Here is a 25,318-nt window from a genome sequence, read left to right as displayed (position 1 = left end):
CTAATTAATAGCAATTTCAAACTTTCAGAAATATTCTGTTTGATGTTGGGGTATTGGAACATATTTGTGCTGCAGAAGATTCTGCATGTATTTGTGAAAAGTGAGATGAAGCAGTTTGAAATGTTGGATTTTAGCCTTTTCTGAATCAGAATGATGTTTACTGATCCATTAAAAGATGTTTAAACGGAACCTGAAGGGTAAACAAAAGATGCTAAGTTTTGTGTGTACATTCTGCGTGACAAGGTCTAGTACTCTGTACATGTATATGATAGGTTTAAGCAATTGAGACAAGCTTTCAGAGTTGATGTTATTTGTTTCTGGAAAATGCAGAGGTTCCTAATCAGGGAAGTTGTTTTTGCTGTCTGTGTAAAGTTTGTATGCAAGAGAATGTTTTTGAGTTTGCCTGAAGCTACATTGTATTGATATAGAAAACCAGTCATGTAGGGCGCCGTGGCTTAGTTGGTAATAGCGCCTGTCTAGTAAACAGGAGATCCTGGGTTCGAATCCCAGCGGTGCCTTTTCCTTGGGTAATCTTTAATCAGTAACTGCTACAATGAGTAAATCAACCCTTTTTTTATTGGCGTCAGACTATGACTAACAGTATGCAGAGCTTTGGTGTGTGCTTAGACTTGCAGATAATCATCAGACCACTGGGATTTACATATGCATAGTAAATTTATTATTTGCCTCAAATATTAGCAGCACTACTGTTATTTTATAGGAAGGTTGGCCAAGGAACTAGTTTCTTCACCTGGGCTCTGTGGCACAATGGATAGCGCATTGGACTTCTAGATAAATAGCTGGAGCAATTCAAAGGTTGTGGGTTCGACTCCCACCAGAGTCGAGAGTGTTTCCTCTTCTTTATAACTCTGTCTACTACCTTTTTGTACTTTTATTTGCAAGATTTTCTCTAGTCTTTTTACCTAATTAATAGCAATTTCAAACTTTCAGAAATATTCTGTTTGATGTTGGGGTATTGGAACATATTTGTGCTGCAGAAGATTCTGCATGTATTTGTGAAAAGTGAGATGAAGCAGTTTGAAATGTTGGATTTTAGCCTTTTCTGAATCAGAATGATGTTTACTGATCCATTAAAAGATGTTTAAACGGAACCTGAAGGGTAAACAAAAGATGCTAAGTTTTGTGTGTACATTCTGCGTGACAAGCTTTCAGAGTTGATGTTATTTGTTTCTGGAAAATGCAGAGGTTCCTAATCAGGGAAGTTGTTTTTGCTGTCTGTGTGAAGTTTGTATGCAAGAGAATGTTTTTGAGTTTGCCTGAAGCTATATTGTGTTGATATAGAAAACCAGTCAGGTAGGGTGCCGTGGCTTAGTTGGTTGTACCGCCTGTCTAGTAAACAGGAGATCCTGGCTTGGAATCCCAGCGGTGCCTTTTCCTTGGGTAATCTTTAATCAGTAACTGCTACAATGAGTAAATCAACCCTTTTTTTATTGGCGTCAGACTATGGCTAACAGTATGCAGAGCTTTGGTGTGTGCTTAGACTTGCAGATAATCATCAGACCACTGGGATTTACATATGCATAGTAAATTTATTATTTGCCTCAAATATTAGCAGCACTGCTGTTATTTTATAGGAAGGTTGGCCAAGGAACCCGTTTCTTCACCTGGGCTCTGTGGCGCAATGGATAGCGCATTGGACTTCTAGATAAATAGCTGGAGCAATTCAAAGGTTGTGGGTTCGAGTCCCACCAGAGTCGAGAGTGTTTCCTCTTCTTTATAGCTCTGTCTACTACCTTTTTGTACTTTTATTTGCAAGATTTTCTCTAGTCTTTTTACCTAATTAATAGCAATTTCAAACTTTCAGAAATATTCTGTTTGATGTTGGGGTATTGGAACATATTTGTGCTGCAGAAGATTCTGCATGTATTTGTGAAAAGTGAGATGAAGCAGTTTGAAATGTAGGATTTTAGCCTTTTCTGAATCAGAATGATGTTTGCTGATCCATTAAAAGATGTTTAAACAGAACCTGAAGGGTAAACAAAAGATGCTAAGTTTTGTGTGTACATTCTGCGTGACAAGGTCTAGTACTCTGTACATGTATATGATAGGTTTAAGCAATTGAGACAAGCTTTCAGAGTTGATGTTATTTGTTTCTGGAAAATGCAGAGGTTCCTAATCAGGGAAGTTGTTTTTGCTGTCTGTGTGAAGTTTGTATGCAAGAGAATGTTTTTGAGTTTGCCTGAAGCTATATTGTGTTGATATAGAAAACCAGTCAGGTAGGGCGCCGTGGCTTAGTTGGTTATAGCGCCTGTCTAGTAAACAGGAGGTCCTGGGTTGTATTCCCAGCGGTGCCTTTTCCTTGGGTAATCTTTAATCAGTAACTGCTACAATGAGTAAATCAACTCTTTTTTTATTGGCGTCAGACTATGACTAACAGTATGCAGAGCTTTGTTGTGTGCTTAGACTTGCAGATAATCATCAGACCACTGGGATTTACATATGCGTAGTAAATTCATTATTTGCCTCAAATATTAGCAGCACTACTGTTATTTTATAGGAAGGTTGGCCAAGGAACTAGTTTCTTCACCTGGGCTCTGTGGCACAATGGATAGCGCATTGGACTTCTAGATAAATAGCTGGAGCAATTCAAAGGTTGTGGGTTCGACTCCCACCAGAGTCGAGAGTGTTTCCTCTTCTTTATAACTCTGTCTACTACCTTTTTGTACTTTTATTTGCAAGATTTTCTCTAGTCTTTTTACCTAATTAATAGCAATTTCAAACTTTCAGAAATATTCTGTTTGATGTTGGGGTATTGGAACATATTTGTGCTGCAGAAGATTCTGCATGTATTTGTGAAAAGTGAGATGAAGCAGTTTGAAATGTTGGATTTTAGCCTTTTCTGAATCAGAATGATGTTTACTGATCCATTAAAAGATGTTTAAACGGAACCTGAAGGGTAAACAAAAGATGCTAAGTTTTGTGTGTACATTCTGCGTGACAAGCTTTCAGAGTTGATGTTATTTGTTTCTGGAAAATGCAGAGGTTCCTAATCAGGGAAGTTGTTTTTGCTGTCTGTGTGAAGTTTGTATGCAAGAGAATGTTTTTGAGTTTGCCTGAAGCTATATTGTGTTGATATAGAAAACCAGTCAGGTAGGGTGCCGTGGCTTAGTTGGTTGTACCGCCTGTCTAGTAAACAGGAGATCCTGGCTTGGAATCCCAGCGGTGCCTTTTCCTTGGGTAATCTTTAATCAGTAACTGCTACAATGAGTAAATCAACCCTTTTTTTATTGGCGTCAGACTATGGCTAACAGTATGCAGAGCTTTGGTGTGTGCTTAGACTTGCAGATAATCATCAGACCACTGGGATTTACATATGCATAGTAAATTTATTATTTGCCTCAAATATTAGCAGCACTGCTGTTATTTTATAGGAAGGTTGGCCAAGGAACCCGTTTCTTCACCTGGGCTCTGTGGCGCAATGGATAGCGCATTGGACTTCTAGATAAATAGCTGGAGCAATTCAAAGGTTGTGGGTTCGAGTCCCACCAGAGTCGAGAGTGTTTCCTCTTCTTTATAGCTCTGTCTACTACCTTTTTGTACTTTTATTTGCAAGATTTTCTCTAGTCTTTTTACCTAATTAATAGCAATTTCAAACTTTCAGAAATATTCTGTTTGATGTTGGGGTATTGGAACATATTTGTGCTGCAGAAGATTCTGCATGTATTTGTGAAAAGTGAGATGAAGCAGTTTGAAATGTAGGATTTTAGCCTTTTCTGAATCAGAATGATGTTTGCTGATCCATTAAAAGATGTTTAAACAGAACCTGAAGGGTAAACAAAAGATGCTAAGTTTTGTGTGTACATTCTGCGTGACAAGGTCTAGTACTCTGTACATGTATATGATAGGTTTAAGCAATTGAGACAAGCTTTCAGAGTTGATGTTATTTGTTTCTGGAAAATGCAGAGGTTCCTAATCAGGGAAGTTGTTTTTGCTGTCTGTGTAAAGTTTGTATGCAAGAGAATGTTTTTGAGTTTGCTTGAAGCTACATTGTATTGATATAGAAAACCAGTCATGTAGGGCGCCGTGGCTTAGTTGGTTATAGCGCCTGTCTAGTAAACAGGAGATCCTGGGTTCGAATCCCAGCGGTGCCTTTTCCTTGGGTAATCTTTAATCAGTAACTGCTACAATGAGTAAATCAACCCTTTTTTTATTGGCGTCAGACTATGACTAACAGTATGCAGAGCTTTGGTGTGTGCTTAGACTTGCAGATAATCATCAGACCACTGGGATTTACATATGCATAGTAAATTTATTATTTGCCTCAAATATTAGCAGCACTACTGTTATTTTATAGGAAGGTTGGCCAAGGAACCCGTTTCCTCACCTGGGCTCTGTGGCGCAATGGATAGCGCATTGGACTTCTAGATAAATAGCTGGAGCAATTCAAAGGTTGTGGGATCGAGTCCCACCAGAGTCGAGAGTGTTTCCTCTTCTTTATAGCTCTGTCTACTACCTTTTTGTACTTTTATTTGCAAGATTTTCTCTAGTCTTTTTACCTAATTAATAGCAATTTCAAACTTTCAGAAATATTCTGTTTGATGTTGGGGTATTGGAACATATTTGTGCTGCAGAAGATTCTGCATGTATTTGTGAAAAGTGAGATGAAGCAGTTTGAAATGTAGGATTTTAGCCTTTTCTGAATCAGAATGATGTTTGCTGATCCATTAAAAGATGTTTAAACAGAACCTGAAGGGTAAACAAAAGATGCTAAGTTTTGTGTGTACATTCTGCGTGACAAGGTCTAGTACTCTGTACATGTATATGATAGGTTTAAGCAATTGAGACAAGCTTTCAGAGTTGATGTTATTTGTTTCTGGAAAATGCAGAGGTTCCTAATCAGGGAAGTTTTTTTTTTTTGCTGTCTGTGTAAAGTTTGTATGCAAGAGAATGTTTTTGAGTTTGCCTCAAGCTATATTGTGTTGATATAGAAAATCAGTCAGGTAGGGTGCCGTGGCTTAGTTGGTTATAGCGCCTGTCTAGTAAACTGGAGATCCTGGGTTCGAATCCCAGCGGTGCCTTTTCCTTGGGTAATCTTTAATCAGTAACTGCTACAATGAGTAAATCAACCCTTTTTTTATTGGCGTCAGACTATGACTAACAGTATGCAGAGCTTTGGTGTGTGCTTAGACTTGCAGATAATCATCAGACCACTGGGATTTACATATGCATAGTAAATTTATTATTTGCCTCAAATATTAGCAGCACTACTGTTATTTTATAGGAAGGTTGGCCAAGGAACCAGTTTCTTCACCTGGGCTCTGTGGCGCAATGGATAGCTCATTGGACTTCTAGATAAATAGCTGGAGCAATTCAAAGGTTGTGGGTTCGAGTCCCACCAGAGTCGAGAGTGTTTCCTCTTCTTTATAGCTCTGTCTACTACCTTTTTGTACTTTTATTTGCAAGATTTTCTCTAGTCTTTTTACCTAATTAATAGCAATTTCAAACTTTCAGAAATATTCTGTTTGATGTTGGGGTATTGGAACATATTTGTGCTGCAGAAGATTCTGCATGTATTTGTGAAAAGTGAGATGAAGCAGTTTGAAATGTTGGATTTTAGCCTTTTCTGAATCAGAATGATGTTTACTGATCCATTAAAAGATGTTTAAACGGAACCTGAAGGGTAAACAAAAGATGCTAAGTATTGTGTGTACATTCTGCGTGACAAGGTCTAGTACTCTGTACATGTATATGATAGGTTTAAGCAATTGAGACAAGCTTTCAGAGTTGATGTTATTTGTTTCTGGAAAATGCAGAGGTTCCTAATCAGGGAAGTTGTTTTTGCTGTCTGTGTAAAGTTTGTATGCAAGAGAATGTTTTTGAGTTTGCCTGAAGCTACATTGTATTGATATAGAAAACCAGTCATGTAGGGCGCCGTGGCTTAGTTGGTTATAGCGCCTGTCTAGTAAACAGGAGATCCTGGGTTCGAATCCCAGCGGTGCCTTTTCCTTGGGTAATCTTTAATCAGTAACTGCTACAATGAGTAAATCAACCCTTTTTTTATTGGCGTCAGACTATGACTAACAGTATGCAGAGCTTTGGTGTGTGCTTAGACTTGCAGATAATCATCAGACCACTGGGATTTACATATGCATAGTAAATTTATTATTTGCCTCAAATATTAGCAGCACTACTGTTATTTTATAGGAAGGTTGGCCAAGGAACCCGTTTCTTCACCTGGGCTCTGTGGCGCAATGGATAGCGCATTGGACTTCTAGATAAATAGCTGGAGCAATTCAAAGGTTGTGGGATCGAGTCCCACCAGAGTCGAGAGTGTTTCATCTTCTTTATAGCTCTGTCTACTACCTTTTTGTACTTTTATTTGCAAGATTTTCTCTAGTCTTTTTACCTAATTAATAGCAATTTCAAACTTTCAGAAATATTCTGTTTGATGTTGGGGTATTGGAACATATTTGTGCTGCAGAAGATTCTGCATGTATTTGTGAAAAGTGAGATGAAGCAGTTTGAAATGTAGGATTTTAGCCTTTTCTGAATCAGAATGATGTTTACTGATCCATTAAAAGATGTTTAAACAGAACCTGAAGGGTAAACAAAAGATGCTAAGTTTTGTGTGTACATTCTGCGTGACAAGGTCTAGTACTCTGTACATGTATATGATAGGTTTAAGCAATTGAGACAAGCTTTCAGAGTTGATGTTATTTGTTTCTGGAAAATGCAGAGGTTCCTAATCAGGGAAGTTGTTTTTGCTGTCTGTGTGAAGTTTGTATGCAAGAGAATGTTTTTGAGTTTGCCTGAAGCTATATTGTGTTGATATAGAAAACCAGTCAGGTAGGGCGCCGTGGCTTAGTTGGTTATAGCGCCTGTCTAGTAAACAGGAGGTCCTGGGTTGTATTCCCAGCGGTGCCTTTTCCTTGGGTAATCTTTAATCAGTAACTGCTACAATGAGTAAATCAACTCTTTTTTTATTGGCGTCAGACTATGACTAACAGTATGCAGAGCTTTGTTGTGTGCTTAGACTTGCAGATAATCATCAGACCACTGGGATTTACATATGCGTAGTAAATTCATTATTTGCCTCAAATATTAGCAGCACTACTGTTATTTTATAGGAAGGTTGGCCAAGGAACTAGTTTCTTCACCTGGGCTCTGTGGCACAATGGATAGCGCATTGGACTTCTAGATAAATAGCTGGAGCAATTCAAAGGTTGTGGGTTCGACTCCCACCAGAGTCGAGAGTGTTTCCTCTTCTTTATAACTCTGTCTACTACCTTTTTGTACTTTTATTTGCAAGATTTTCTCTAGTCTTTTTACCTAATTAATAGCAATTTCAAACTTTCAGAAATATTCTGTTTGATGTTGGGGTATTGGAACATATTTGTGCTGCAGAAGATTCTGCATGTATTTGTGAAAAGTGAGATGAAGCAGTTTGAAATGTAGGATTTTAGCCTTTTCTGAATCAGAATGATGTTTACTGATCCATTAAAAGATGTTTAAACGGAACCTGAAGGGTAAACAAAAGATGCTAAGTTTTGTGTGTACATTCTGCGTGACAAGCTTTCAGAGTTGATGTTATTTGTTTCTGGAAAATGCAGAGGTTCCTAATCAGGGAAGTTGTTTTTGCTGTCTGTGTGAAGTTTGTATGCAAGAGAATGTTTTTGAGTTTGCCTGAAGCTATATTGTGTTGATATAGAAAACCAGTCAGGTAGGGTGCCGTGGCTTAGTTGGTTGTACCGCCTGTCTAGTAAACAGGAGATCCTGGCTTGGAATCCCAGCGGTGCCTTTTCCTTGGGTAATCTTTAATCAGTAACTGCTACAATGAGTAAATCAACCCTTTTTTTATTGGCGTCAGACTATGACTAACAGTATGCAGAGCTTTGGTGTGTGCTTAGACTTGCAGATAATCATCAGACCACTGGGATTTACATATGCATAGTAAATTTATTATTTGCCTCAAATATTAGCAGCACTACTGTTATTTTATAGGAAGGTTGGCCAAGGAACCCGTTTCCTCACCTGGGCTCTGTGGCGCAATGGATAGCGCATTGGACTTCTAGATAAATAGCTGGAGCAATTCAAAGGTTGTGGGATCGAGTCCCACCAGAGTCGAGAGTGTTTCCTCTTCTTTATAGCTCTGTCTACTACCTTTTTGTACTTTTATTTGCAAGATTTTCTCTAGTCTTTTTACCTAATTAATAGCAATTTCAAACTTTCAGAAATATTCTGTTTGATGTTGGGGTATTGGAACATATTTGTGCTGCAGAAGATTCTGCATGTATTTGTGAAAAGTGAGATGAAGCAGTTTGAAATGTAGGATTTTAGCCTTTTCTGAATCAGAATGATGTTTGCTGATCCATTAAAAGATGTTTAAACAGAACCTGAAGGGTAAACAAAAGATGCTAAGTTTTGTGTGTACATTCTGCGTGACAAGGTCTAGTACTCTGTACATGTATATGATAGGTTTAAGCAATTGAGACAAGCTTTCAGAGTTGATGTTATTTGTTTCTGGAAAATGCAGAGGTTCCTAATCAGGGAAGTTGTTTTAGCTGTCTGTGTGAAGTTTGTATGCAAGAGAATGTTTTTGAGTTTGCCTGAAGCTATATTGTATTGATATAGAAGACCAGTCAGGTACGGCGCCGTGGCTTAGTTGGTTGTACCGCCTGTCTAGTAAACAGGAGGTTCTGCGTTTGAATCCCAGCGGTGCTTTTTCCTTGGGTAATCTTTAATCAGTAACTGCTACAATGAGTAAATCAACCCTTTTTTTTATTGACGTCAGACTATGACTAACAGTATGCAGAGCATTGGTGTTTGCTTAGACCTGCAGATAATCATCAGACCACTGGGATTTACATATGCATAGTAAATTCATTATTTGCCTCAAATATTAGCAGCACTACTGTTATTTTATAGGAAGGTTGGCCAAGGAACCCATTTCATAAACTAGCCTCTGTGATGCAATGGATAGCACATTGGACTTCTAGATAAATAGCTGGAGCAATTCAAAGGTTGTGGGTTTGAGTCCCACCAGAGTCGAGAGTGTTTCCTCTTCTTTATAGCTCTGTCTACTACCTTTTTGTACTTTTATTTGCAAGATTTTCTCTAGTCTTTTTACCTAATTAATAGCAATTTCAAACTTTCAGAAATATTCTGTTTGATGTTGGGGTATTGAAACATATTTGTGCTGCAGAAGTTTCTGCATGTATTTGTGAAAAGTGAGATGAAGCAGTTTGAAATGTTGGATTTTAGCCTTTTCTGAATCAGAATGATGTTTACTGATCCATTAAAAGATGTTTAAACGGAACCTGAAGGGTAAACAAAAGATGCTAAGTTTTGTGTGTACATTCTGCGTGACAAGGTCTAGTACTCTGTACATGTATATGATAGGTTTAAGCAATTGAGACAAGCTTTTAGAGTTGATGTTATTTGTTTCTGGAAAATGCAGAGGTTCCTAATCAGGGAAGTTGTTTTTGCTGTCTGTGTAAAGTTTGTATGCAAGAGAATGTTTTTGAGTTTGCCTGAAGCTACATTGTATTGATATAGAAAACCAGTCATGTAGGGCGCCATGGCTTAGTTGGTTATAGCGCCTGTCTAGTAAACAGGAGATCCTGGGTTCGAATCCCAGCGGTGCCTTTTCCTTGGGTAATCTTTAATCAGTAACTGCTACAATGAGTAAATCAACCCTTTTTTTATTGGCGTCAGACTATGACTAACAGTATGCAGAGCTTTGGTGTGTGCTTAGACTTGCAGATAATCATCAGACCACTGGGATTTACATATGCATAGTAAATTTATTATTTGCCTCAAATATTAGCAGCACTACTGTTATTTTATAGGAAGGTTGGCCAAGGAACCCGTTTCTTCACCTGGGCTCTGTGGCGCAATGGATAGCGCATTGGACTTCTAGATAAATAGCTGGAGCAATTCAAAGGTTGTGGGATCGAGTCCCACCAGAGTCGAGAGTGTTTCCTCTTCTTTATAGCTCTGTCTACTACCTTTTTGTACTTTTATTTGCAAGATTTTCTCTAGTCTTTTTACCTAATTAATAGCAATTTCAAACTTTCAGAAATATTCTGTTTGATGTTGGGGTATTGGAACATATTTGTGCTGCAGAAGATTCTGCATGTATTTGTGAAAAGTGAGATGAAGCAGTTTGAAATGTAGGATTTTAGCCTTTTCTGAATCAGAATGATGTTTACTGATCCATTAAAAGATGTTTAAACAGAACCTGAAGGGTAAACAAAAGATGCTAAGTTTTGTGTGTACATTCTGCGTGACAAGGTCTAGTACTCTGTACATGTATATGATAGGTTTAAGCAATTGAGACAAGCTTTCAGAGTTGATGTTATTTGTTTCTGGAAAATGCAGAGGTTCCTAATCAGGGAAGTTGTTTTTGCTGTCTGTGTGAAGTTTGTATGCAAGAGAATGTTTTTGAGTTTGCCTGAAGCTATATTGTGTTGATATAGAAAACCAGTCAGGTAGGGCGCCGTGGCTTAGTTGGTTATAGCGCCTGTCTAGTAAACAGGAGGTCCTGGGTTGTATTCCCAGCGGTGCCTTTTCCTTGGGTAATCTTTAATCAGTAACTGCTACAATGAGTAAATCAACTCTTTTTTTATTGGCGTCAGACTATGACTAACAGTATGCAGAGCTTTGTTGTGTGCTTAGACTTGCAGATAATCATCAGACCACTGGGATTTACATATGCGTAGTAAATTCATTATTTGCCTCAAATATTAGCAGCACTACTGTTATTTTATAGGAAGGTTGGCCAAGGAACTAGTTTCTTCACCTGGGCTCTGTGGCACAATGGATAGCGCATTGGACTTCTAGATAAATAGCTGGAGCAATTCAAAGGTTGTGGGTTCGACTCCCACCAGAGTCGAGAGTGTTTCCTCTTCTTTATAACTCTGTCTACTACCTTTTTGTACTTTTATTTGCAAGATTTTCTCTAGTCTTTTTACCTAATTAATAGCAATTTCAAACTTTCAGAAATATTCTGTTTGATGTTGGGGTATTGGAACATATTTGTGCTGCAGAAGATTCTGCATGTATTTGTGAAAAGTGAGATGAAGCAGTTTGAAATGTTGGATTTTAGCCTTTTCTGAATCAGAATGATGTTTACTGATCCATTAAAAGATGTTTAAACGGAACCTGAAGGGTAAACAAAAGATGCTAAGTTTTGTGTGTACATTCTGCGTGACAAGCTTTCAGAGTTGATGTTATTTGTTTCTGGAAAATGCAGAGGTTCCTAATCAGGGAAGTTGTTTTTGCTGTCTGTGTGAAGTTTGTATGCAAGAGAATGTTTTTGAGTTTGCCTGAAGCTATATTGTGTTGATATAGAAAACCAGTCAGGTAGGGTGCCGTGGCTTAGTTGGTTGTACCGCCTGTCTAGTAAACAGGAGATCCTGGCTTGGAATCCCAGCGGTGCCTTTTCCTTGGGTAATCTTTAATCAGTAACTGCTACAATGAGTAAATCAACCCTTTTTTTATTGGCGTCAGACTATGGCTAACAGTATGCAGAGCTTTGGTGTGTGCTTAGACTTGCAGATAATCATCAGACCACTGGGATTTACATATGCATAGTAAATTTATTATTTGCCTCAAATATTAGCAGCACTGCTGTTATTTTATAGGAAGGTTGGCCAAGGAACCCGTTTCTTCACCTGGGCTCTGTGGCGCAATGGATAGCGCATTGGACTTCTAGATAAATAGCTGGAGCAATTCAAAGGTTGTGGGTTCGAGTCCCACCAGAGTCGAGAGTGTTTCCTCTTCTTTATAGCTCTGTCTACTACCTTTTTGTACTTTTATTTGCAAGATTTTCTCTAGTCTTTTTACCTAATTAATAGCAATTTCAAACTTTCAGAAATATTCTGTTTGATGTTGGGGTATTGGAACATATTTGTGCTGCAGAAGATTCTGCATGTATTTGTGAAAAGTGAGATGAAGCAGTTTGAAATGTAGGATTTTAGCCTTTTCTGAATCAGAATGATGTTTGCTGATCCATTAAAAGATGTTTAAACAGAACCTGAAGGGTAAACAAAAGATGCTAAGTTTTGTGTGTACATTCTGCGTGACAAGGTCTAGTACTCTGTACATGTATATGATAGGTTTAAGCAATTGAGACAAGCTTTCAGAGTTGATGTTATTTGTTTCTGGAAAATGCAGAGGTTCCTAATCAGGGAAGTTGTTTTTGCTGTCTGTGTAAAGTTTGTATGCAAGAGAATGTTTTTGAGTTTGCTTGAAGCTACATTGTATTGATATAGAAAACCAGTCATGTAGGGCGCCGTGGCTTAGTTGGTTATAGCGCCTGTCTAGTAAACAGGAGATCCTGGGTTCGAATCCCAGCGGTGCCTTTTCCTTGGGTAATCTTTAATCAGTAACTGCTACAATGAGTAAATCAACCCTTTTTTTATTGGCGTCAGACTATGACTAACAGTATGCAGAGCTTTGGTGTGTGCTTAGACTTGCAGATAATCATCAGACCACTGGGATTTACATATGCATAGTAAATTTATTATTTGCCTCAAATATTAGCAGCACTACTGTTATTTTATAGGAAGGTTGGCCAAGGAACCCGTTTCCTCACCTGGGTTCTGTGGCGCAATGGATAGCGCATTGGACTTCTAGATAAATAGCTGGAGCAATTCAAAGGTTGTGGGATCGAGTCCCACCAGAGTCGAGAGTGTTTCCTCTTCTTTATAGCTCTGTCTACTACCTTTTTGTACTTTTATTTGCAAGATTTTCTCTAGTCTTTTTACCTAATTAATAGCAATTTCAAACTTTCAGAAATATTCTGTTTGATGTTGGGGTATTGGAACATATTTGTGCTGCAGAAGATTCTGCATGTATTTGTGAAAAGTGAGATGAAGCAGTTTGAAATGTAGGATTTTAGCCTTTTCTGAATCAGAATGATGTTTGCTGATCCATTAAAAGATGTTTAAACAGAACCTGAAGGGTAAACAAAAGATGCTAAGTTTTGTGTGTACATTCTGCGTGACAAGGTCTAGTACTCTGTACATGTATATGATAGGTTTAAGCAATTGAGACAAGCTTTCAGAGTTGATGTTATTTGTTTCTGGAAAATGCAGAGGTTCCTAATCAGGGAAGTTTTTTTTTTTTGCTGTCTGTGTAAAGTTTGTATGCAAGAGAATGTTTTTGAGTTTGCCTCAAGCTATATTGTGTTGATATAGAAAATCAGTCAGGTAGGGTGCCGTGGCTTAGTTGGTTATAGCGCCTGTCTAGTAAACTGGAGATCCTGGGTTCGAATCCCAGCGGTGCCTTTTCCTTGGGTAATCTTTAATCAGTAACTGCTACAATGAGTAAATCAACCCTTTTTTTATTGGCGTCAGACTATGACTAACAGTATGCAGAGCTTTGGTGTGTGCTTAGACTTGCAGATAATCATCAGACCACTGGGATTTACATATGCATAGTAAATTTATTATTTGCCTCAAATATTAGCAGCACTACTGTTATTTTATAGGAAGGTTGGCCAAGGAACCAGTTTCTTCACCTGGGCTCTGTGGCGCAATGGATAGCTCATTGGACTTCTAGATAAATAGCTGGAGCAATTCAAAGGTTGTGGGTTCGAGTCCCACCAGAGTCGAGAGTGTTTCCTCTTCTTTATAGCTCTGTCTACTACCTTTTTGTACTTTTATTTGCAAGATTTTCTCTAGTCTTTTTACCTAATTAATAGCAATTTCAAACTTTCAGAAATATTCTGTTTGATGTTGGGGTATTGGAACATATTTGTGCTGCAGAAGATTCTGCATGTATTTGTGAAAAGTGAGATGAAGCAGTTTGAAATGTTGGATTTTAGCCTTTTCTGAATCAGAATGATGTTTACTGATCCATTAAAAGATGTTTAAACGGAACCTGAAGGGTAAACAAAAGATGCTAAGTTTTGTGTGTACATTCTGCGTGACAAGCTTTCAGAGTTGATGTTATTTGTTTCTGGAAAATGCAGAGGTTCCTAATCAGGGAAGTTGTTTTTGCTGTCTGTGTGAAGTTTGTATGCAAGAGAATGTTTTTGAGTTTGCCTGAAGCTATATTGTGTTGATATAGAAAACCAGTCAGGTAGGGTGCCGTGGCTTAGTTGGTTGTACCGCCTGTCTAGTAAACAGGAGATCCTGGCTTGGAATCCCAGCGGTGCCTTTTCCTTGGGTAATCTTTAATCAGTAACTGCTACAATGAGTAAATCAACCCTTTTTTTATTGGCGTCAGACTATGACTAACAGTATGCAGAGCTTTGGTGTGTGCTTAGACTTGCAGATAATCATCAGACCACTGGGATTTACATATGCATAGTAAATTTATTATTTGCCTCAAATATTAGCAGCACTACTGTTATTTTATAGGAAGGTTGGCCAAGGAACCCGTTTCCTCACCTGGGCTCTGTGGCGCAATGGATAGCGCATTGGACTTCTAGATAAATAGCTGGAGCAATTCAAAGGTTGTGGGATCGAGTCCCACCAGAGTCGAGAGTGTTTCCTCTTCTTTATAGCTCTGTCTACTACCTTTTTGTACTTTTATTTGCAAGATTTTCTCTAGTCTTTTTACCTAATTAATAGCAATTTCAAACTTTCAGAAATATTCTGTTTGATGTTGGGGTATTGGAACATATTTGTGCTGCAGAAGATTCTGCATGTATTTGTGAAAAGTGAGATGAAGCAGTTTGAAATGTAGGATTTTAGCCTTTTCTGAATCAGAATGATGTTTGCTGATCCATTAAAAGATGTTTAAACAGAACCTGAAGGGTAAACAAAAGATGCTAAGTTTTGTGTGTACATTCTGCGTGACAAGGTCTAGTACTCTGTACATGTATATGATAGGTTTAAGCAATTGAGACAAGCTTTCAGAGTTGATGTTATTTGTTTCTGGAAAATGCAGAGGTTCCTAATCAGGGAAGTTGTTTTAGCTGTCTGTGTGAAGTTTGTATGCAAGAGAATGTTTTTGAGTTTGCCTGAAGCTATATTGTATTGATATAGAAGACCAGTCAGGTACGGCGCCGTGGCTTAGTTGGTTGTACCGCCTGTCTAGTAAACAGGAGGTTCTGCGTTTGAATCCCAGCGGTGCTTTTTCCTTGGGTAATCTTTAATCAGTAACTGCTACAATGAGTAAATCAACCCTTTTTTTTATTGACGTCAGACTATGACTAACAGTATGCAGAGCATTGGTGTTTGCTTAGACCTGCAGATAATCATCAGACCACTGGGATTTACATATGCATAGTAAATTCATTATTTGCCTCAAATATTAGCAGCACTACTGTTATTTTATAGGAAGGTTGGCCAAGGAACCCATTTCATAAACTAGCCTCTGTGATGCAATGGATAGCACATTGGACTTCTAGATAAATAGCTGGAGCAATTCAAAGGTTGTGGGTTTGAGTCCCACCAGAGTCGAGAGTGTTTCCTCTTCTTTATAGCTCTGTCTACTACCTTTTTGTACTTTTATTTGCAAGATTTTCTCTAGTCTTTTTACCTAATTAATAGCAATTTCAAACTTTCAGAAATATTCTGTTTGATGTTGGGGTATTGAAACATATTTGTGCTGCAGAAGTTTCTGCATGTATTTGTGAAAAGTGAGATGAAGCAGTTTGAAATGTTGGATTTTAGCCTTTTCTGAATCAGAATGATGTTTACTGATCCATTAAAAGATGTTTAAACGGAACCTGAAGGGTAAACAAAAGATGCTAAGTTTTGTGTGTACATTCTGCGTGACAAGGTCTAGTACTCTGTACATGTATATGATAGGTTTAAGCAATTGAGACAAGCTTTCAGAGTTGATGTTATTTGTTTCTGGAAAATGCAGAGGTTCCTAATCAGGGAAGTTGTTTTTGCTGTCTGTGTAAAGTTTGTATGCAAGAGAATGTTTTTGAGTTTGCCTGAAGCTACATTGTATTGATATAGAAAACCAGTCATGTAGGGCGCCGTGGCTTAGTTGGTTATAGCGCCTGTCTAGTAAACAGGAGATCCTGGGTTCGAATCCCAGCGGTGCCTTTTCCTTGGGTAATCTTTAATCAGTAACTGCTACAATGAGTAAATCAACCCTTTTTTTATTGGCGTCAGACTATGACTAACAGTATGCAGAGCTTTGGTGTGTGCTTAGACTTGCAGATAATCATCAGACCACTGGGATTTACATATGCATAGTAAATTTATTATTTGCCTCAAATATTAGCAGCACTACTGTTATTTTATAGGAAGGTTGGCCAAGGAACCCGTTTCTTCACCTGGGCTCTGTGGCGCAATGGATAGCGCATTGGACTTCTAGATAAATAGCTGGAGCAATTCAAAGGTTGTGGGATCGAGTCCCACCAGAGTCGAGAGTGTTTCCTCTTCTTTATAGCTCTGTCTACTACCTTTTTGTACTTTTATTTGCAAGATTTTCTCTAGTCTTTTTACCTAATTAATAGCAATTTCAAACTTTCAGAAATATTCTGTTTGATGGGGTATTGGAACATATTTGTGCTGCAGAAGATTCTGCATGTATTTGTGAAAAGTGAGATGAAGCAGTTTGAAATGTAGGATTTTAGCCTTTTCTGAATCAGAATGATGTTTACTGATCCATTAAAAGATGTTTAAACAGAACCTGAAGGGTAAACAAAAGATGCTAAGTTTTGTGTGTACATTCTGCGTGACAAGGTCTAGTACTCTGTACATGTATATGATAGGTTTAAGCAATTGAGACAAGCTTTCAGAGTTGATGTTATTTGTTTCTGGAAAATGCAGAGGTTCCTAATCAGGGAAGTTGTTTTTGCTGTCTGTGTGAAGTTTGTATGCAAGAGAATGTTTTTGAGTTTGCCTGAAGCTATATTGTGTTGATATAGAAAACCAGTCAGGTAGGGCGCCGTGGCTTAGTTGGTTATAGCGCCTGTCTAGTAAACAGGAGGTCCTGGGTTGTATTCCCAGCGGTGCCTTTTCCTTGGGTAATCTTTAATCAGTAACTGCTACAATGAGTAAATCAACTCTTTTTTTATTGGCGTCAGACTATGACTAACAGTATGCAGAGCTTTGTTGTGTGCTTAGACTTGCAGATAATCATCAGACCACTGGGATTTACATATGCGTAGTAAATTCATTATTTGCCTCAAATATTAGCAGCACTACTGTTATTTTATAGGAAGGTTGGCCAAGGAACTAGTTTCTTCACCTGGGCTCTGTGGCACAATGGATAGCGCATTGGACTTCTAGATAAATAGCTGGAGCAATTCAAAGGTTGTGGGTTCGACTCCCACCAGAGTCGAGAGTGTTTCCTCTTCTTTATAACTCTGTCTACTACCTTTTTGTACTTTTATTTGCAAGATTTTCTCTAGTCTTTTTACCTAATTAATAGCAATTTCAAACTTTCAGAAATATTCTGTTTGATGTTGGGGTATTGGAACATATTTGTGCTGCAGAAGATTCTGCATGTATTTGTGAAAAGTGAGATGAAGCAGTTTGAAATGTAGGATTTTAGCCTTTTCTGAATCAGAATGATGTTTACTGATCCATTAAAAGATGTTTAAACGGAACCTGAAGGGTAAACAAAAGATGCTAAGTTTTGTGTGTACATTCTGCGTGACAAGCTTTCAGAGTTGATGTTATTTGTTTCTGGAAAATGCAGAGGTTCCTAATCAGGGAAGTTGTTTTTGCTGTCTGTGTGAAGTTTGTATGCAAGAGAATGTTTTTGAGTTTGCTTGAAGCTACATTGTATTGATATAGAAAACCAGTCATGTAGGGCGCCGTGGCTTAGTTGGTTATAGCGCCTGTCTAGTAAACAGGAGATCCTGGGTTCGAATCCCAGCGGTACCTTTTCCTTGGGTAATCTTTAATCAGTAACTGCTACAATGAGTAAATCAACCCTTTTTTTATTGGCGTCAGACTATGACTAACAGTATGCAGAGCTTTGGTGTGTGCTTAGACTTGCAGATAATCATCAGACCACTGGGATTTACATATGCATAGTAAATTTATTATTTGCCTCAAATATTAGCAGCACTACTGTTATTTTATAGGAAGGTTGGCCAAGGAACCCGTTTCCTCACCTGGGCTCTGTGGCGCAATGGATAGCGCATTGGACTTCTAGATAAATAGCTGGAGCAATTCAAAGGTTGTGGGATCGAGTCCCACCAGAGTCGAGAGTGTTTCCTCTTCTTTATAGCTCTGTCTACTACCTTTTTGTACTTTTATTTGCAAGATTTTCTCTAGTCTTTTTACCTAATTAATAGCAATTTCAAACTTTCAGAAATATTCTGTTTGATGTTGGGGTATTGGAACATATTTGTGCTGCAGAAGATTCTGCATGTATTTGTGAAAAGTGAGATGAAGCAGTTTGAAATGTAGGATTTTAGCCTTTTCTGAATCAGAATGATGTTTGCTGATCCATTAAAAGATGTTTAAACAGAACCTGAAGGGTAAACAAAAGATGCTAAGTTTTGTGTGTACATTCTGCGTGACAAGGTCTAGTACTCTGTACATGTATATGATAGGTTTAAGCAATTGAGACAAGCTTTCAGAGTTGATGTTATTTGTTTCTGGAAAATGCAGAGGTTCCTAATCAGGGAAGTTGTTTTAGCTGTCTGTGTGAAGTTTGTATGCAAGAGAATGTTTTTGAGTTTGCCTGAAGCTATATTGTATTGATATAGAAGACCAGTCAGGTACGGCGCCGTGGCTTAGTTGGTTGTACCGCCTGTCTAGTAAACAGGAGGTTCTGCGTTTGAATCCCAGCGGTGCTTTTTCCTTGGGTAATCTTTAATCAGTAACTGCTACAATGAGTAAATCAACCCTTTTTTTTATTGACGTCAGACTATGACTAACAGTATGCAGAGCATTGGTGTTTGCTTAGACCTGCAGATAATCATCAGACCACTGGGATTTACATATGCATAGTAAATTCATTATTTGCCTCAAATATTAGCAGCACTACTGTTATTTTATAGGAAGGTTGGCCAAGGAACCCATTTCATAAACTAGCCTCTGTGATGCAATGGATAGCACATTGGACTTCTAGATAAATAGCTGGAGCAATTCAAAGGTTGTGGGTTTGAGTCCCACCAGAGTCGAGAGTGTTTCCTCTTCTTTATAGCTCTGTCTACTACCTTTTTGTACTTTTATTTGCAAGATTTTCTCTAGTCTTTTTACCTAATTAATAGCAATTTCAAACTTTCAGAAATATTCTGTTTGATGTTGGGGTATTGAAACATATTTGTGCTGCAGAAGTTTCTGCATGTATTTGTGAAAAGTGAGATGAAGCAGTTTGAAATGTTGGATTTTAGCCTTTTCTGAATCAGAATGATGTTTACTGATCCATTAAAAGATGTTTAAACGGAACCTGAAGGGTAAACAAAAGATGCTAAGTTTTGTGTGTACATTCTGCGTGACAAGGTCTAGTACTCTGTACATGTATATGATAGGTTTAAGCAATTGAGACAAGCTTTCAGAGTTGATGTTATTTGTTTCTGGAAAATGCAGAGGTTCCTAATCAGGGAAGTTGTTTTTGCTGTCTGTGTAAAGTTTGTATGCAAGAGAATGTTTTTGAGTTTGCCTGAAGCTACATTGTATTGATATAGAAAACCAGTCATGTAGGGCGCCGTGGCTTAGTTGGTTATAGCGCCTGTCTAGTAAACAGGAGATCCTGGGTTCGAATCCCAGCGGTGCCTTTTCCTTGGGTAATCTTTAATCAGTAACTGCTACAATGAGTAAATCAACCCTTTTTTTATTGGCGTCAGACTATGACTAACAGTATGCAGAGCTTTGGTGTGTGCTTAGACTTGCAGATAATCATCAGACCACTGGGATTTACATATGCATAGTAAATTTATTATTTGCCTCAAATATTAGCAGCACTACTGTTATTTTATAGGAAGGTTGGCCAAGGAACCCGTTTCTTCACCTGGGCTCTGTGGCGCAATGGATAGCGCATTGGACTTCTAGATAAATAGCTGGAGCAATTCAAAGGTTGTGGGATCGAGTCCCACCAGAGTCGAGAGTGTTTCCTCTTCTTTATAGCTCTGTCTACTACCTTTTTGTACTTTTATTTGCAAGATTTTCTCTAGTCTTTTTACCTAATTAATAGCAATTTCAAACTTTCAGAAATATTCTGTTTGATGGGGTATTGGAACATATTTGTGCTGCAGAAGATTCTGCATGTATTTGTGAAAAGTGAGATGAAGCAGTTTGAAATGTAGGATTTTAGCCTTTTCTGAATCAGAATGATGTTTACTGATCCATTAAAAGATGTTTAAACAGAACCTGAAGGGTAAACAAAAGATGCTAAGTTTTGTGTGTACATTCTGCGTGACAAGGTCTAGTACTCTGTACATGTATATGATAGGTTTAAGCAATTGAGACAAGCTTTCAGAGTTGATGTTATTTGTTTCTGGAAAATGCAGAGGTTCCTAATCAGGGAAGTTGTTTTTGCTGTCTGTGTGAAGTTTGTATGCAAGAGAATGTTTTTGAGTTTGCCTGAGGCTATATTGTGTTGATATAGAAAACCAGTCAGGTAGGGCGCCGTGGCTTAGTTGGTTATAGCGCCTGTCTAGTAAACAGGAGGTCCTGGGTTGTATTCCCAGCGGTGCCTTTTCCTTGGGTAATCTTTAATCAGTAACTGCTACAATGAGTAAATCAACTCTTTTTTTATTGGCGTCAGACTATGACTAACAGTATGCAGAGCTTTGTTGTGTGCTTAGACTTGCAGATAATCATCAGACCACTGGGATTTACATATGCGTAGTAAATTCATTATTTGCCTCAAATATTAGCAGCACTACTGTTATTTTATAGGAAGGTTGGCCAAGGAACTAGTTTCTTCACCTGGGCTCTGTGGCACAATGGATAGCGCATTGGACTTCTAGATAAATAGCTGGAGCAATTCAAAGGTTGTGGGTTCGACTCCCACCAGAGTCGAGAGTGTTTCCTCTTCTTTATAACTCTGTCTACTACCTTTTTGTACTTTTATTTGCAAGATTTTCTCTAGTCTTTTTACCTAATTAATAGCAATTTCAAACTTTCAGAAATATTCTGTTTGATGTTGGGGTATTGGAACATATTTGTGCTGCAGAAGATTCTGCATGTATTTGTGAAAAGTGAGATGAAGCAGTTTGAAATGTAGGATTTTAGCCTTTTCTGAATCAGAATGATGTTTACTGATCCATTAAAAGATGTTTAAACGGAACCTGAAGGGTAAACAAAAGATGCTAAGTTTTGTGTGTACATTCTGCGTGACAAGCTTTCAGAGTTGATGTTATTTGTTTCTGGAAAATGCAGAGGTTCCTAATCAGGGAAGTTGTTTTTGCTGTCTGTGTGAAGTTTGTATGCAAGAGAATGTTTTTGAGTTTGCTTGAAGCTACATTGTATTGATATAGAAAACCAGTCATGTAGGGCGCCGTGGCTTAGTTGGTTATAGCGCCTGTCTAGTAAACAGGAGATCCTGGGTTCGAATCCCAGCGGTGCCTTTTCCTTGGGTAATCTTTAATCAGTAACTGCTACAATGAGTAAATCAACCCTTTTTTTATTGGCGTCAGACTATGACTAACAGTATGCAGAGCTTTGGTGTGTGCTTAGACTTGCAGATAATCATCAGACCACTGGGATTTACATATGCATAGTAAATTTATTATTTGCCTCAAATATTAGCAGCACTACTGTTATTTTATAGGAAGGTTGGCCAAGGAACCCGTTTCCTCACCTGGGCTCTGTGGCGCAATGGATAGCGCATTGGACTTCTAGATAAATAGCTGGAGCAATTCAAAGGTTGTGGGATCGAGTCCCACCAGAGTCGAGAGTGTTTCCTCTTCTTTATAGCTCTGTCTACTACCTTTTTGTACTTTTATTTGCAAGATTTTCTCTAGTCTTTTTACCTAATTAATAGCAATTTCAAACTTTCAGAAATATTCTGTTTGATGTTGGGGTATTGGAACATATTTGTGCTGCAGAAGATTCTGCATGTATTTGTGAAAAGTGAGATGAAGCAGTTTGAAATGTAGGATTTTAGCCTTTTCTGAATCAGAATGATGTTTACTGATCCATTAAAAGATGTTTAAACGGAACCTGAAGGGTAAACAAAAGATGCTAAGTTTTGTGTGTACATTCTGCGTGACAAGGTCTAGTACTCTGTACATGTATATGATAGGTTTAAGCAATTGAGACAAGCTTTCAGAGTTGATGTTATTTGTTTCTGGAAAATGCAGAGGTTCCTAATCAGGGAAGTTGTTTTAGCTGTCTGTGTGAAGTTTGTATGCAAGAGAATGTTTTTGAGTTTGCCTGAAGCTATATTGTATTGATATAGAAGACCAGTCAGGTACGGCGCCGTGGCTTAGTTGGTTGTACCGCCTGTCTAGTAAACAGGAGGTTCTGCGTTTGAATCCCAGCGGTGCTTTTTCCTTGGGTAATCTTTAATCAGTAACTGCTACAATGAGTAAATCAACCCTTTTTTTTATTGACGTCAGACTATGACTAACAGTATGCAGAGCATTGGTGTTTGCTTAGACCTGCAGATAATCATCAGACCACTGGGATTTACATATGCATAGTAAATTCATTATTTGCCTCAAATATTAGCAGCACTACTGTTATTTTATAGGAAGGTTGGCCAAGGAACCCATTTCATAAACTAGCCTCTGTGATGCAATGGATAGCACATTGGACTTCTAGATAAATAGCTGGAGCAATTCAAAGGTTGTGGGTTTGAGTCCCACCAGAGTCGAGAGTGTTTCCTCTTCTTTATAGCTCTGTCTACTACCTTTTTTTACTTTTATTTGCAAGATTTGGTCTAGTCTTTTTACCTAATTAATAGCAATTTCAAACTTTCAGAAATATTCTGTTTGATGTTGGGGTATTGGAACATATTTGTGCTGCAGAAGATTCTGCATGTATTTGTGAAAAGTGAGAGGAAGCAGTTTGAAATTTTGGATTTTAGCCTTTTCTGAATCAGAATGATGTTTGCTGATCCATTAAAAGATGTTTAAATGGAACCTGAAGGCTAAACAAAAGATGCTAAGCTTTTGTGTGTACATTCTGTGTGACCAGGTCTCCTACTCTGTACATGTATATGTACATGTGATGTTTTTTGTTTCTGGAAAATGCAGAGGTTCCTATTCAGGGAAGTTGTTTTTTCTGTCTGTGTGAAGTTTGTATGCAAGAGAATGTTTTTGAATTTGCCTGAAGCTATATTGTATTGATATAGATTACCTTTCAGGTAGGGCGCAGTGGCTTAGTTGGTTGTAGTGCCTGTCTAGTACACAGGAGATCCTGGGCTTGAATCCCAACAGTGCATTTTCCTTGGGTAATCTTTAATCAGTAACTGCTACAATGAGTAAATCAACCCTTTTTATTGGCGTCAGACTATGACTAACAGTATGCAGAGCATAACAACCCAATCAGAATCAACAGCGCTTCGTGATGTCCGAGTACTAGCAACTTATATATATATAATATTGCCGTTAAGTAAATTCTACTCAGCTAATTTTATTATTAAAGCAATATTTGTGTTACATACAATTAATAAAAACATTAAAAACTCGATTTGATTTTAAACTACATATATTCTTATTTTATTATGTGTTGGTAACTTTTAATTATTTAGTAAATATTAATGAACCCCAGTCCCACTTTTTACAGTGCATTGCTTCTCAGTAAGTCCGCTTCATGTCCACATCAGAAACAACTGAGTTTCCATATATATATATATATATATATATATATATATATATTGATAGATATAATATAAATATTGAATTTGGGGTTTCATTAGTTGTCAGTTATAACCATCAAAATTAAAATAAATAAACACTTGAAATATATCAGTCTGTGTGTAATGAATTAATATAATATACAAGTTTACCTTTTTGAATGGAATTGAAATAAATCATCTTTTTCAAAATATTCTAATTTTATGACCAGCACCTGTACATGACTCAACTGAAGATGTTCAGAAATCAGGTTCTGAATCTTCTTGTTGTGCTTCTTGATTCAGACTGCCTTCAGAACACCCACTGCTCCTGATTCAGTCCCAGAGACGAGCTTCATTGGTGGAGAGACATCTCTGCTGTTCCATGGCCTCAGTATGGATCACTTTCCGGTCCTCTGGTCCTAGGCTGGTAAATCAAGCAGTGTCTATGGGAGGAGATCCGCTGTCCAACAGAGTGTGGAAGTTCTGGTCTGTATCACTGAGGCCACCGGAACAAGCTTCACCCTCCATATTGAACTGGACACCAGTGGAGAGCTGATGCCTGAGGTGAAGAACATTCAACCACTGCACTTTTTTCAGGGTTGTCTGAGAGTAACCTACTTTCAAACCTACCAAGCGTTTCACTTAACTTACACAATAAGTCCAAATATTTGTGGACAACCTTTCTAAACAATGCTTTCAGCTACTTTATGTTGCACCCATTGCTGACACAGATGTGCAAATGCACACACACACAGCTTGTCTAGCCCCTGTAGGTTAGATTGAGCTGTGGAGCAGTGGAACTGTGTTTTCTGAAATGATGGATGGTGCTCCATACAAAATTTTAGAGATGGGTTGGAGAGTTGGGGATGATTAGGTGGGGTGATCAACCAATATACTGACCTCACTAAAGCTGTTGTCGCAGAATGCAATCAAATCCACCAGGTAACCATAATTGGTTCATATCTGGTTTAAAAAATAATTGTTTAAATAACAGGAAAATAGGAACCTTGGCATCGCTGTCCAGACCTTCAGCTCCTTATGGATGATGAGTACCACAATCTGCTCCTCAATGGTTGTTTTACCAACAGCAAGATTTATTTGGGAACATCTCCTACAGAAATGGTACATTTATCTTCTGAGGTATATTTTTATGAAATTTAGATAAATATTTTTAAATGTACATAATGATTAAATATTCATATTTTAGTTTCAGGGTTTGAGAAATCGTTTGTCTGCAGGTCAGGGCGGCCTCATTACTATGCTCCTCCCTCATTGAATACACTTCTCCTTTAGATCAGAGGTAGTAAAGCTCCTCTGTGGATGTAGATTTAGTTCCAAAAACAACCAGTTTAAGAAACAGATCAGCAGCATTCATACATGACTCAACTGAAGATGTTCAGAAATCAGGTTCTGAATCACACTTGATTTAGACTTACGTTAGTCCACCCACTATTTCTGACTCAGTCCGAGACAAGCTCCACTGGTGGAGGGACCTCTGTGCTGGTCCATGGCCTCTTCAGCCTTTACTGAGAGACAGACAGACAGAGAATCAGGCTAACAAATGAGTGCTTCCCTAAAATCTTTTATAGTCTTTTATATTTATATTTAAAAATCTTTTATAGTGACCAAGTATACAATATTCACATTCAAATACAGAATATATAAACATATACACTATTTTACACTATTATGC

General features: G+C 38.0%; 22 non-coding genes across 22 annotated transcripts; all 22 read left to right on the top strand.

The window, feature by feature from the left end:
• Positions 1 to 444: 444 nt before the first annotated feature.
• On the top strand, positions 445 to 518 carry trnat-agu (transfer RNA threonine (anticodon AGU)). The gene has a single exon. It is a non-coding gene; the product is annotated as a tRNA-Thr (tRNA).
• Positions 519 to 1,628: 1,110 nt separating this feature from the next.
• trnar-ucu (transfer RNA arginine (anticodon UCU)) lies at positions 1,629 to 1,718 on the top strand. The gene is given in 2 exon segments: positions 1,629 to 1,665; positions 1,683 to 1,718. It is a non-coding gene; the product is annotated as a tRNA-Arg (tRNA).
• A 1,707-nt stretch (positions 1,719 to 3,425) lies between these two features.
• On the top strand, positions 3,426 to 3,515 carry trnar-ucu (transfer RNA arginine (anticodon UCU)). The gene is given in 2 exon segments: positions 3,426 to 3,462; positions 3,480 to 3,515. It is a non-coding gene; the product is annotated as a tRNA-Arg (tRNA).
• A 523-nt stretch (positions 3,516 to 4,038) lies between these two features.
• Positions 4,039 to 4,112, top strand: trnat-agu (transfer RNA threonine (anticodon AGU)). The gene has a single exon. It is a non-coding gene; the product is annotated as a tRNA-Thr (tRNA).
• A 236-nt stretch (positions 4,113 to 4,348) lies between these two features.
• trnar-ucu (transfer RNA arginine (anticodon UCU)) lies at positions 4,349 to 4,438 on the top strand. Its single transcript is given in 2 exon segments — positions 4,349 to 4,385; positions 4,403 to 4,438. It is a non-coding gene; the product is annotated as a tRNA-Arg (tRNA).
• Positions 4,439 to 5,888: 1,450 nt separating this feature from the next.
• trnat-agu (transfer RNA threonine (anticodon AGU)) lies at positions 5,889 to 5,962 on the top strand. The gene has a single exon. It is a non-coding gene; the product is annotated as a tRNA-Thr (tRNA).
• A 236-nt stretch (positions 5,963 to 6,198) lies between these two features.
• trnar-ucu (transfer RNA arginine (anticodon UCU)) lies at positions 6,199 to 6,288 on the top strand. Its single transcript is given in 2 exon segments — positions 6,199 to 6,235; positions 6,253 to 6,288. It is a non-coding gene; the product is annotated as a tRNA-Arg (tRNA).
• A 1,707-nt stretch (positions 6,289 to 7,995) lies between these two features.
• trnar-ucu (transfer RNA arginine (anticodon UCU)) lies at positions 7,996 to 8,085 on the top strand. Its single transcript is given in 2 exon segments — positions 7,996 to 8,032; positions 8,050 to 8,085. It is a non-coding gene; the product is annotated as a tRNA-Arg (tRNA).
• A 1,447-nt stretch (positions 8,086 to 9,532) lies between these two features.
• trnat-agu (transfer RNA threonine (anticodon AGU)) lies at positions 9,533 to 9,606 on the top strand. The gene has a single exon. It is a non-coding gene; the product is annotated as a tRNA-Thr (tRNA).
• Positions 9,607 to 9,842: 236 nt separating this feature from the next.
• Positions 9,843 to 9,932, top strand: trnar-ucu (transfer RNA arginine (anticodon UCU)). The gene is given in 2 exon segments: positions 9,843 to 9,879; positions 9,897 to 9,932. It is a non-coding gene; the product is annotated as a tRNA-Arg (tRNA).
• Positions 9,933 to 11,639: 1,707 nt separating this feature from the next.
• trnar-ucu (transfer RNA arginine (anticodon UCU)) lies at positions 11,640 to 11,729 on the top strand. The gene is given in 2 exon segments: positions 11,640 to 11,676; positions 11,694 to 11,729. It is a non-coding gene; the product is annotated as a tRNA-Arg (tRNA).
• Positions 11,730 to 12,252: 523 nt separating this feature from the next.
• trnat-agu (transfer RNA threonine (anticodon AGU)) lies at positions 12,253 to 12,326 on the top strand. Its single transcript has one exon. It is a non-coding gene; the product is annotated as a tRNA-Thr (tRNA).
• Positions 12,327 to 14,363: 2,037 nt separating this feature from the next.
• Positions 14,364 to 14,453, top strand: trnar-ucu (transfer RNA arginine (anticodon UCU)). Its single transcript is given in 2 exon segments — positions 14,364 to 14,400; positions 14,418 to 14,453. It is a non-coding gene; the product is annotated as a tRNA-Arg (tRNA).
• A 1,447-nt stretch (positions 14,454 to 15,900) lies between these two features.
• On the top strand, positions 15,901 to 15,974 carry trnat-agu (transfer RNA threonine (anticodon AGU)). Its single transcript has one exon. It is a non-coding gene; the product is annotated as a tRNA-Thr (tRNA).
• Positions 15,975 to 16,210: 236 nt separating this feature from the next.
• On the top strand, positions 16,211 to 16,300 carry trnar-ucu (transfer RNA arginine (anticodon UCU)). The gene is given in 2 exon segments: positions 16,211 to 16,247; positions 16,265 to 16,300. It is a non-coding gene; the product is annotated as a tRNA-Arg (tRNA).
• Positions 16,301 to 17,130: 830 nt separating this feature from the next.
• On the top strand, positions 17,131 to 17,220 carry trnar-ucu (transfer RNA arginine (anticodon UCU)). Its single transcript is given in 2 exon segments — positions 17,131 to 17,167; positions 17,185 to 17,220. It is a non-coding gene; the product is annotated as a tRNA-Arg (tRNA).
• A 784-nt stretch (positions 17,221 to 18,004) lies between these two features.
• On the top strand, positions 18,005 to 18,094 carry trnar-ucu (transfer RNA arginine (anticodon UCU)). Its single transcript is given in 2 exon segments — positions 18,005 to 18,041; positions 18,059 to 18,094. It is a non-coding gene; the product is annotated as a tRNA-Arg (tRNA).
• A 1,447-nt stretch (positions 18,095 to 19,541) lies between these two features.
• On the top strand, positions 19,542 to 19,615 carry trnat-agu (transfer RNA threonine (anticodon AGU)). The gene has a single exon. It is a non-coding gene; the product is annotated as a tRNA-Thr (tRNA).
• A 236-nt stretch (positions 19,616 to 19,851) lies between these two features.
• trnar-ucu (transfer RNA arginine (anticodon UCU)) lies at positions 19,852 to 19,941 on the top strand. The gene is given in 2 exon segments: positions 19,852 to 19,888; positions 19,906 to 19,941. It is a non-coding gene; the product is annotated as a tRNA-Arg (tRNA).
• An 830-nt stretch (positions 19,942 to 20,771) lies between these two features.
• trnar-ucu (transfer RNA arginine (anticodon UCU)) lies at positions 20,772 to 20,861 on the top strand. The gene is given in 2 exon segments: positions 20,772 to 20,808; positions 20,826 to 20,861. It is a non-coding gene; the product is annotated as a tRNA-Arg (tRNA).
• A 474-nt stretch (positions 20,862 to 21,335) lies between these two features.
• trnat-agu (transfer RNA threonine (anticodon AGU)) lies at positions 21,336 to 21,409 on the top strand. The gene has a single exon. It is a non-coding gene; the product is annotated as a tRNA-Thr (tRNA).
• A 236-nt stretch (positions 21,410 to 21,645) lies between these two features.
• On the top strand, positions 21,646 to 21,735 carry trnar-ucu (transfer RNA arginine (anticodon UCU)). Its single transcript is given in 2 exon segments — positions 21,646 to 21,682; positions 21,700 to 21,735. It is a non-coding gene; the product is annotated as a tRNA-Arg (tRNA).
• Positions 21,736 to 25,318: the final 3,583 nt, after the last annotated feature.

This window comes from Salminus brasiliensis, chromosome 4, assembly GCF_030463535.1.
Source record: "Salminus brasiliensis chromosome 4, fSalBra1.hap2, whole genome shotgun sequence".
In the NCBI taxonomy this organism is placed as follows: domain Eukaryota; kingdom Metazoa; phylum Chordata; class Actinopteri; order Characiformes; family Bryconidae; genus Salminus; species Salminus brasiliensis.
The sequence above is the reverse complement of the archived record's forward strand: the minus strand, read 5'-3'. Positions and strand labels throughout refer to the sequence as shown.